Below are 12,339 nucleotides of genomic sequence, written 5' to 3'. Positions count from 1 at the left end.
GTCCATCAATCGTTCCCACGGAAACTGGTGTCTCGGCTGATCTTAAGTTGTGCCCTTCTGCGATTACTGCATAAAAGTAAAGACACGACATCTTGGTTGCTGAAAATCATCTATGTAATCATGATTTGACGATTTTCTTGAATGGTGTGGGTATAATGTAACATCCGCTCCACTGAAATTTCCACCTGCTGTGAATCGATAAATATGTGTAATGAATGTGTAAGTACAGGGGTGAGGGTGGCCTCAAGGTGCTCTCAATTCTGGAAGTGTAACACTCTTAATGGCCCCTCTGGCCGATGCAGTGAATTCCGCGTTAGTGTATTGACAGTCACACAAGTGAGTGTACACCTAAGACAGAAACCCTTCCCAGGATGAAAGCCAAAGCACCTCACTCTTCATAGCAATACCGCTATTCCAAAATGACCAAGTACATCATTTAATTTAGGAACTTCTCCTACTCTGCTATCGCGGACAACGTTTTTATTAATTTTTCTCCCGCATTTAACCAAGTTCACTTCAAACAAACACCGAGCCAGGTGGCGCAGTGGTTAGCACACTGGACTCGCATTCGGAAGGACGACGGTTCAATCCCGTCTCTGGCCATCCTGATTTAGGTTTTCCGTGATTTCCCTAAATCGCTTCTGGCAAATGCCTGGAAGGTCCCTTTGAAAGAGCACGGCCGATTTCCTTTTCCATCCTTCCCACACCCGAGCTTGCGCTCCGTCTGTAATAACCCCGTAGTCGACGGGACGTTAAACACTAATCTCCTCCTCCTCCTCCTCCTCTACTTCCTACAAACAATAGGTTGTGGCCAACATATACAAGCTGTGATAAGTGTGCTCTTAATTTACTGTGATTATGATACTCCTTGAGCACCTCCCTAAAAAACGTTACTTCCCTTTGCATCTGTATATCAATCCGAAACAAAATCTAGGAGTCTCAAAATTTCATTTCTCTGATGTGTTGATTTCAATGTCCACTGATGTCTCATAAGGAAGGCATCCGACTGCCTTGTGATATATATATCTTAAACAAACATATGAACGACAGCTAAACATGTGCAAACCTGACAATGAAACTACAATAATAAAAAACACATGTGGCAAAGACATGAAAACAATAAATACCCTGAAAACAACACAATGCAAAAAATACGCATAACACAAATATCAAGAATAAATCCAACAGCAACATAATATTTCAAATAATGCAACAAGTGACGTCAGACCATAGGCAAGCCATGTGCTTTAAGCTGTCTAGACGATTACGTTTCTCCTTTGCACCAGCTTCACCTAATCTTACCGGGTCGGTCAAAGCGTCCAAAGCACTCTTAAACTGTTTAACCAGACCAACGTGCAGGATAGACATTGTAAGTTTTGGTAGGAGACTGTACCTTTCCGTTAACAGTTGAGGTCATACCAACGACGTGGTACGGCTCGCGGTATTTAGTCAAGAAATTATTTGTCTTCCTCTTTGGTATATAGGGGCTAGTAGTTAACACACATTGCCCTCTGCGATACTGAGGCAGGCTACGAGTGCGCCTATTTCGCTGTTCCTGGCGTTCCAGAACCTTTGTGTACGGGTTTTGCACCTTACTTCTCTTATTCATTGGTTCGCTATTCGATAGTAATTGAGGACCCCAGAAGTCAATTTGAGTATGCATTTTCAACCAGCACCTCACATAGTGACATGACAGTTCTTATATGAAACTGAAGTTGTTTGCTCGAACTAGATATGCAAAATGGGTATCCCAGTCGTGTTGTCTGGCATTCAAGTACAATCTTAGCAGTTAAGGAATAGTCTGAGGCTCAAGCTCCATCCTGCTTTTAGTTTCTGGGTAGAAAAAAAAATTGTTCAAAGTGCTCTGAGCACTGTGGGACTTAACATCTATGGTCATCAATCCCCCAGAACGTAAAACTACTTAAACCTAGCTAACCTAAGGACATTACACACATCCATGCCCGAGGCAGCATACGAACCTGCTACCCTAGCAGTCTCGCGGTTCTGGACTGAGCGCCTAGAACCGCTAGACCACCGCGGTCGGCTTCTGGGTAGAAAGGGCTTGTTCATAACTTCTGAATATGTAATACACAGCCCAGCTGGTTGTAGGTACTGAAAATAAGTTAGTACCCCCGGTCTATAGCTAAGTTATCAGGCACTCCAATCTTCAGTGTGAAATTGTTAATAAATTCTTGTGATACTGTACTGGCCTTTTGATCTGGAATTGCTATAATTACTAGATACCGTGAGAAACATTGATGATCGTAAGCACATACGTATTCTTTACAGGTGTTCTGGCTATGGTTAGCAAATGTCTAGAATAAGCATTTAAATTGACATCGACGCCTCTGGTAACCTCTGCGAAGGGATTTTCTGTATTCACTCTCTGCGCACATGGTACACAGTCTTTCACATATTTCACCAAACCACTCTTCCTGTTCCAAACCGAAACCATTCCGCAATACGCCTATCTGTTGATCGTAGGTCGCCACGATCTGAAATATCATGCTCATGAGCCCGTTGTAACACTTAACACTTTCTTTTGGAACTGTGTACCGAATATCCTCATGAATGATAATGTGCAGTTTGACTTAAAAGCCTATCACCCTTTACTATCGGCCTGCGTTTTCTGCTCTTTCAATATAATCTTGTCCCGAGTACTCAGAATGGCTACTTTACGACTTAATTTATCTGCATTTGTGTAGACAACCTCATAATCATCATACTCACTGAACTTGAGAAGGCACTGAGGCAAACGAGTCGATGAGTCTCTTAGACAAAACAACCATTTAATTGACTCAGATCAGCCTAAACTTTAAATCGTCTACCAGACATGAAACACCAGAAATGTATAATATCGCATATGGCCTTTATCGCTTCGGTTAATGGTTCAAATGGCTCTGAGCACTATGGGACTTAACATCTGAGGTCATCAGTCCTCCAGAACTTAGAGCTACTTAAACCTAACTAACCTAAGGACATCACACACAATTATGCCCGAGGCATGATTCGAACCTGCGACCGTAGCAGCAGCGCCTACAACCGCTCGGCCACTCTCGCTGGCATTCGGTTCTTGAGTGGTTACTTTACGCATTATTTTACTGCATTTGACACAAAATACATCCGACTGTCCATTACAAGCTTCGTTAGAGACAATGAACCATTTTCTAATATATGAAATAACCAATACGGTATCGGAACTCATTGCCTCCTACAGTTTCTCTGATACTACCTGACTCTCCTTCTTCCACTGTATAATATATTTGTTTCCATTTGATAAATCCTGTCTTATCCGAACTACGTATTGCATCACTAACTCAGCTATAGACCTGTTTCACTGCTGACATCATTTGAAAAAAATATCTGAGAAGGTGATTTTTTGTAGAATAGTATCTCACCTTAGCATTGAAAATATACTCAGAAAATCACAGCTACGGTTTCAAAAGTGGTGCTCTATTGAGAAAGCCATTTACATGTTAACTCGCCAAGTTTAACGATGATTAAATTATGAAGCAGCATCGGTTGGTATTTCATGCAACCTATTTAAGACTTCTGACCGTATGAATCACAATATTCTTCTAGATAAATAGAAATTTTGTGAGACTGATTGTACAGCCAACCAGTGGAATGTTGTACTTAGTAATTCAAGTGTTATAGTCCAGGGACATGAATCCCCAACGATCAGATTTGGGTCTGCTAATGTTCCCCACATATGTAAACGATCTTTTGTATAATATACAACAAACAGAATTAGGTCTGGTTGCAGACGACACCGGTACCAAAATCAGTCCATGCATACATACAGAAACAGAACAAATGGTATACAATATTTTTAAAAGTGTCTTTGACTGGTTTTCTCGCGAGTAATCTCGCCCTTCATTTTAAAAATACACAGCTTATTGAGTTCTGCGTATCTAGAGGTACTACAACAATGATAACGGTAATACACACACTCACGTACCGTCGCCGGCCGCGGTGTTCTCGCGGTTAAGGCGCTCAGTCCGGAACCGCGCGACTGCTACGGTCGCAGGTTCGAATCCTGCCTCGGGCATGGATGTATGTGATGTTCTTAGGTTAGTTAGGTTTAAGTAGTTCTAAGTTCTAGGGGTCTGATGACCACAGATGTTAAGTCCCATAGTGGTTAGAGTCATTTGAACCAATTCTCCACTATTTCTGTGTATGGCCCTCGCGCCCACACCTGTAGCACCTCACCTCAGAAGGGACAAATCAGTGAGCTACCTTTTGCTTCATGACAAAATATATTTCCTCAAATTGCGCCACAGTCCTAAGAGCTTCAGCCTCCTGCGATAACACGTTGTTGGCTCCCGCTTTTTTGGAACTTATCTTCGCAAATCCTGCCTGAAAATATTTCCATGGCCTTATCACGGTTCAAATTAAAAGTATTGAGCTCCTCGCGAAAAATTCCTATGGTATTTTCTTTTTGTAACACTGGCGTAATCCAGCAACCAACTGCTGAAACGACTGTGATTTACTTTGGATCTCATGGTATGCCACATACGTACTGGCCTCTCATGTTAAACACAAATTCAGCCACACAAAGTATTTCTTCGCCTGATTGACCTCTCAGTGCTGCAGTAGCTGTAACATCATTAACCCATACGATACCAAGGTAGGTGGACAGAGGGGAGCGGAACTTAATGCCCACCTTTTGAAAATATTGATACCTATTCAGGTACTTTATACTTTCAAATTTCCTAAGAAAATATTTACTTTCTTTAATGCAGTCTTCTTCCAGATTCTACGAGTGTTTTACGTTTTTTTCGTTTAAGCTTAATCGGAAAATTTACGTTTAAGGGAGTTGGTCATAAGGTCTCCCCCGCTTGGTAGCAGATGCGACTCCCAAAACGATCGCCTTACTCCAGAAATAATATTATTACGTGACCTTAGAACACATGGACATTCTATTTCTCAGGGTTGACATCAACAATTATCTCAACATTGATTCATTTCCCTTTGATTCTTTATTGTTTCCTGTTCAGTGGAACTTTGTCCAGTGTTAGATAAAGCTGTGATTGAAATTGTATTGACAGTCACATACTGAAGGAGCAATATCACAAATTTTGGAAGAATCTGCTGCATCTTAGTATATATATAGTTAAGTCTCACTGGCCACTTGACCATCTTCTTCCTCTGCGCGGATGCAAAAACAAAATGTGCGATTCTCGGGAGGCGTTCCAAAGATAAATCACTGCATTCGCCCTATCATACGTGTCCTCGGTGGCTCAGATGGATAGAGCATCTGCCTTAGAAGCAGAAGATCCCGGGTTGAAGTCCCAGTCGGGATACAAATTTTCATCTGTCCCTGTTGACGTTTGTCAACAACTTTAAGCAGAACTCGTACGGAAAGATATAGGCGTTCATTCTTTCCGCGCGCTATACAAGATTGAAATTGTAAAGGTGGTTCGATGAACCCTGTGCCAGGCACTTGAATGTGACTTGCAGAGTATCCATGTAGATGTAGATGTAGATATAATACATCATTTTACTGTTGGTCACGACGTTTTGAGGATTTTACGGTTCTATGTGACTCCCCTAAGTCTAGTGCGTCAAGCCTTTTTTGCCAGAAAGTTTTAGCGTAATGTCAAAAGTGCAATCTAAAAGCTTACTCGATTAGCACATCGGCAGGGCTGGCCTCTACAGACTGGCCGCTTGTTAAAATAAAACGTTTAAAATATTCACAATTGGGGCACCGAACTTTTTTTCCGGCTGCTACACACCTCCTTTCTTTCGAAAGACCTCCCGTGTCTTCCAAGACGAATTTTTAATTAAAATTAGCGTTAACCAAAAGAATTCTGTGCTGTGCTGATGGCAACACACAGCTGCAGCCCTGAGATGACCAATGTGAGTTTCTCCTTTATATACTTACTCTCAAAGTGCGATTTCTAGGACTTAACTACAATACAGTCCTCAGTATAATGTTTATGCTACCTAGTATAGAGATTCTACTCCCGTCAGTTGTTCCATGGCCTATGTCGGTTAACCATTTGGCTGGAAACTGGTGTGCCGGTTGTTCTGTAAACTCTGTCCCCTTCTGCATTTATTACAGAAATAAAATAGACAATAACCTAGTAGGAGCAGGCACAACTGGTAGATGAAATAATTATCGATATAACCTCGTGCTTACGATTTTGTATATCACCTCCATTAAAATTTTCACCTCCTGTCATTCCATAAATTTGTCTAAGGAACGCGTAAGTTCAGGGTTGAAGGTGGCATTAAGGTGAGCTAAATTCCCGAAGGGTAATGCCCTTAATAGCCCTTCCGGCCAATACAGTAATTCCGCGTCAGTGTCATTAAGGCTTTGCATTTTGAAAATGGGGACTAAAATCTCCAATATCAAATATAATGGTACTGCCACTGTAGTGGTCTGTTGATCTGGAATTGATATCATTACTATAACACGCAAAAAATGTCTATAGCCGTAAGCACTTGCGTACAGGTGTACCGTGGATAGCAAATGTCGAGCTCAAGCATTTAAAATGGCTTCGACGCCTCTGTTGACCTCAGCGAAGGGATTCTCTAGTGTAAAATATCCACTCCCTCAGGGCATCGTAGACATTCTTTGACAAGCTTCCTATTCCTTCACCAAAACCATTCCGTAATAAGCCTGTCTGTTGCTCGTCGGCAATCAACAACTGATATCAGCTGGTCACGAGCCTGTTGTATCAGTTTCTTTTGAAGAACTCTGGGGACCACGACACGTGGTCCCTATTTCGGAAGTCTGTACCACAAATCTTCAAGTATTATAGCGTGCGGCTGTGACTTAAAGGCTTGATAATCGGTATCGTCTGCCTATGCACCCTGCTGTTCCAATAAACTCTTGCCCAATACACTAAACAAGGCTGTTTTGCGACTTAATGTAACATCATTTGTGTGTCTTGTGCCCGACAACCTCGTAATTAAATGTATTAGCTTGAGGGACCAAAGTGGCAAACGAGGAGAGGGATCATTTAGACTAAACAATCAGTTCAATGACGCATGATCCGCCACAACTTTAAATTTTCTACCATTCACAAAACATCAGAAATGTGTAATATCACATATGACCATTAACATTTCCTTTTCATTTGTGAGCCGTTACTTTACGCCTTATTAAACCGTCACGGTTCATAAACTACTAGGTGCCCCTGTCCATAAAGCATTCGACCCAAAGTACAGCCGACTGCCTTATTTGTGGAATCATAAGACAGAATGAACTATTTGTCAAAATCTGGAATAGCAATACTACATCGGACATCGTTGTTTCCTCCAATTGCTCCATTGATACCTGATACTCCGGCGTCCACTGAAACATTACACTCGTTCTGAATTACCTAGTTAAGAAAATTATACATTCTCTAAAACACAAATCTTATCTGGTTTAGATGGTGTTCCCGATAGAATAATAAAGATTTTTCCCTATAATAAGTTCGGCCTTATCTGAAATAATGCAATGCGACACTAACTCAAGACATTTTCCCAGAGAGACTGAAATATCGCGTTCTTAAGCTCCTCTTTAAGAAATATGATAAGAGAGATGTCAGTAGGTACCGACCTGTTTCGCTGCTTACATTAGGTGATTTGTTGTGAAATAATATCTCACCTCAGCAATAATCATATCCTGAGCAAATCACAGTATGGCTTTCAGTGGAGCTACTCTACTGAGAACGCCATTTACATGTTAACTCCCCAAATTTTAAAAGCATTAAATGATAAATAGCACCATTTGGCATTTTCTACGACCTGTCTGAGGCGTTTGACAGTGTGAATCACAGTACAGTCCTAGATAAATTGCAGATTTATGAGACTGGAGACACAGAAAATCAATCGATAATGTCATATGTAACCAAATCAATACAAAAAGTTGTACTAAATAAGTCTACCAGTATAGTCCAAGGACATGATTCCCCAAGGTTCAGTATTAGGCCTATTATTGTTCCCTATATATGTAACCGATCTGTGGTCTGATACGCCACAAGCAGAAATAATTCTTTTTGCACATAACACTAGTCGTGTAACCAGTCCAAGCATACGCAAGAAACAGAACAAATGATAAACGATGTTTCTAAAACTCGCATTGGTTATCTGAGAATCATCTCACACTCAGTATTAAAAAGGCACAATATATTCAGTTCTTCATATCTGTGAGTATTACATCAGTGTTAAGGTAACAAGTAGTAAGGAATCAGCGAATAGGGGGAAACTTCAAAATTGTCATGTGTCAGTATTGACGAGCATTTACACTGGAATAAGTGCATTTTGGAACTCCTAAAACAACATAGTTCAGACACATTTGGAATTAGAAACATTGCAAATCTCGGGGAGAGGCAAATCAGTAACATGCTATATAACCCATATTTTCATTCAATAACGTCAAATGGGATAATGTTCTGGGGAAATTCATCTAAAAGAAGAAACACTTCATTGTTGAAAAACCTACTGTATGAATGACATGTGGCGGTCACCCATGATCATCTTACAGTCATCTGTTTATGGAGTTGATCATTCTGAGCATTCCGACAGACAGAATTTCTATTTAATGGGTAAATGTTGGTGGACAGGAGTTACTAGTTTAAATATGTAAATTTTACAGTTATAAATAATTAGCATGTAGCCATCTTTACAAATTATTTGGCGACGTGTATGTGAAATGACTGATTACACATCATTACTATTTGTTGTATAGAATTATATATGGAACACAAATCTAACTTACTAACTAATTTGTTCATATGTTCAGTTGTATTCAAGAAATCCCTTATGAATTAACGACAGCTCAAAGCGACAAACGACTGCATCTGCTTGTCAGATGTGCAGACTTAACCTACTAAAAGCATCCTCCAATCGTCTCACATGTTCTGGTTTAACCGAAGAATACACTATTAAGTCATTCAAATAGATCATGTACGGGCCCTAGACCCCCCCCCATGAACCATGAACCTTGCCGTTGATGGGGAGGCTTGCGTGCCTCAGCGATACAGATGGCCGTACCGTAGGTGCAACCACAACGGAGGGGTATCTGTTGAGAGGCCAGACAAACGTGTGGTTCCTGAAGAGGGGCAGCAGCATTTTCAGTAGTTGCAGGGGCAACAGTCTGGATGATTGACTGATCTGGCCTTGCAACATTAACCAAAACGGCGTTGCTTTGCTGGTACTGCGAACGGCTGAAAGCAAGGGGAAACTACAGCCGTAATTTTTCCCGAGGACATGCAGCTTTACTGTATGATTAAATGATGATGGCATCCTCTTGGGTAAAATATTCCGGAGGAAAATAGTCCCCCATTCGGATCTCCGGGCGGGGACTACTCAGGAGGATGTCGTTATCAGGAGAAAGAAAACTGGCGTTCTACGGATCGGAGCGTGGAATGTCAGATCCCTTAATCGGGCAGGTAGGTTAGAAAATTTAAAAAGGGAAATGGATAGGTTAAAGTTAGATATAGTGGGAATTAGTGAAGTTCGGTGGCAGGAGGAACAAGACTTCTGGTCAGGTGACTACAGGGTTATAAACACAAAATCAAATAGGGGTAATGCAGGAGTAGGTTTAATAATGAATAGGAAAATAGGAATGCGGGTAAGCTACTACAAACAGCATAGTGAACGCATTATTGTGGCCAAGATAGATACGAAGCCCACACCTACTACAGTAGTACAAGTTTATATGCCAACTAGCTCTGCAGATGATGAAGAAATTGAAGAAATGTACGATGAAATAAAAGAAATTGTTCAGATAGTGAAGGGAGACGAAAATTTAATAGTAATGGGTGACTGGAATTCGGCAGTAGGAAAAGGGAGAGAAGGAAACATATTAGGTGAATATGGATTGGGGCTAAGAAATGAAAGAGGAAGCCGCCTAGTAGAATTTTGCATAGAGCACAACTTAATCATAGCTAACACTTGGTTTAAGAACCATGAAAGAAGGTTGTATACGTGCAAGAACCCTGGAGATACTAAAAGGTATCAAATAGATTATATAATGGTAAGAAAGAGATTTAGGAACCAGGTTTTAAGTTGTAAGACATTTCCAGGGGCAGATGTGGACTCGGACCACAATCTATTGGATATGACCTGTAGATTAAAACTGAAGAAACTGCAAAAATGTGGGAAATTAAGGAGATGGGACCTGGATAAACTGAAAGAACCAGATGTTGTACAGAGTTTCAAGGAGAGCATAAGGGGACAATTGACAGGAATAGGGGAAAGAAATACTGTAGAAGAAGAATGGGTAGCTCTGAGGAATGAAGTAGTGAAGGCAGCAGAGGATAAAGTAGGTAAAAGGACGAGGGCTGCTAGAAATCCTTGGGTAACAGAAGAAATATTGAATTTAATTGATGAAAGGAGAAAATATAAAGATGCAGTAAATGAAGCAGGCTAAAAGGAATACAGACGTCTCAAAAATGAGATCGACAGGAAGTGCAAAATGGCTAAACAGGGATGGCTAGAGGACATATGTAAGGATGTAGAAGCTTATCTCACTAGGGGTAAGATAGATAATGCCTACAGGAAAATTACAAAGACCTTTGGAGAGAAGAGAACCACGTGTATGAATATCAAGAGCTCAGATGGCAACCCAGTTCTAAGCAAAGAAGGGAAGGCAGAAAGGTGGAAGGAGTATATAGAAGGTTTATACAAGGTTGATGTACTTGAGGACAATATTATGGAAATGGAAGAGGATGTAGATGAAGACGAAATGAGAGATACGATACTGCGTGAAGAGTATGACAGAGCACTGAAAGACCTGAGTCGAAACAAGGGCCCGGGAGTAGACAACATTCCATTAGAACTATTGACGGCCTTGGGAGAGCCAGTCATGACAAAACTCCACCAGCTGGTGAGCAAGATGTATGAGACAGGCGAAATACCCTCAGACTTCAAGAAGAATATAATAATTCCAATCCCAAAGAAAGCAGGTGTTGGCAGATGTGAAAATTACCGAACTATCAGTTTAATAAGTCACAGCTGCAAAATACTAACGCGTATTCTTTACAGACGAATGGAAAAACTGGTAGATGCGGACCTCGGGGAGGATCAGTTTGGATTCCGTCGAAATGTTGGAACACGTGAGGCAATACTGACCTTACGACTTATCTTAGAAGAAAGATTAAGAAAAGGCAAACCTACGTTTCTAGCATTTGTAGACTTAGAGAAAGCTTTTGACAATGTTGACTGGAATACTCTTTTTCAAATTCTAAAGGTGGCAGGGGTAAAATACAGGGAGCGAAAGGCTATTTACAATTTATACAGAAACCAGATGGCAGTCATAAAAGTCGAGGGGCATGAAAGGGAAGCAGTGGTTGGGAAAGGAGTGAGACAGGGTTGTAGCCTCTCCCCAATGTTATTCAATCTGTATATTGAGCAAGCAGTAAAGGAAACAAAAGAAAAATTTGGAGTAGGTATTAAAATTCATGGAGACGAAGTAAAAACTTTGAGGTTCGCCGATGACATTGTAATTCTGTCAGAGACGGCAAAAGACTTGGAAGAGCAGTTGAACGGAATGGACAGTGTCTTGAAAGGAGAATATAAGATGAACATCAACAAAAGCAAAACGAGGATAATGGAATGTAGTCAAATTAAATCGGGTGATGCGGAGGGAATTAGATTAGGAAATGAGACACTTAAAGTAGTAAAGGAGTTTTGCTATTTAGGAAGTAAAATAACTGATGATGGTCGAAGTAGAGAGGATATAAAATGTAGACTGGCAATGGCAAGGAAAGCGTTTCTGAAGAAGAGAAATTTGTTAACATCGAATATAGATTCATGTATCAGGAAGTCGTTTCTGAAAGTATTTGTTTGGAGTGTAGCCATGTATGGAAGTGAAACATGGACTATAACTAGATTGGACAAGAAGAGAATAGAATCTTTCGAAATGTGGTGCTACAGAAGAATACTGAAGATAAGGTGGATAGATCACGTAACTAATGAGGAGCTATTGAACAGGATTGGGGAGAATAGAAGTTTGTGGCACAACTTGACTAGAAGAAGGGATCGGTTGGTAGGACATGTTTTGAGGCATCAAGGGATCACAAATTTAGCGTTGGAGGGCAGCGTGTAGGGTAAAAATCGTAGAGGGAGACCGAGAGATAAGTACACTAAGCAGATTCAGAAGGATGTAGGTTGCAGTAGGTACTGGGAGATGAAGCAGCTTGCACAGGATAGAGTAGCATGGAGAGCTGCATCAAACCAGTCTCAGGACTGAAGACAACAACAACAATAACAACACGGGCCCTAGGATTTAACCCTCTTAAAACTCCGCCCAATAACTCCTGAAAAGTAGCAGGAGCGATTTATAAACCGAATGACATTCGCTTCTATTGATAATGTCCGCATGATGCGGTATACGCT

The 12,339-nt window shown here is 40.9% G+C and overlaps 1 non-coding gene across 1 annotated transcript; it reads left to right on the top strand.

Moving 5' to 3' along the window:
- The first annotated feature begins 530 nt into the window (after nucleotides 1–530).
- On the top strand, nucleotides 531–603 carry Trnaa-cgc (transfer RNA alanine (anticodon CGC)). Its single transcript has one exon. It is a non-coding gene; the product is annotated as a tRNA-Ala (tRNA).
- Nucleotides 604–12,339: the final 11,736 nt, after the last annotated feature.

The sequence above is a fragment of the Schistocerca gregaria genome, chromosome 6 (genome assembly GCF_023897955.1).
Source record: "Schistocerca gregaria isolate iqSchGreg1 chromosome 6, iqSchGreg1.2, whole genome shotgun sequence".
NCBI lineage: Eukaryota > Metazoa > Arthropoda > Insecta > Orthoptera > Acrididae > Schistocerca > Schistocerca gregaria.
Note: the sequence above shows the minus strand (reverse complement) of the source record. Positions and strands in the feature narration are given on the sequence as shown.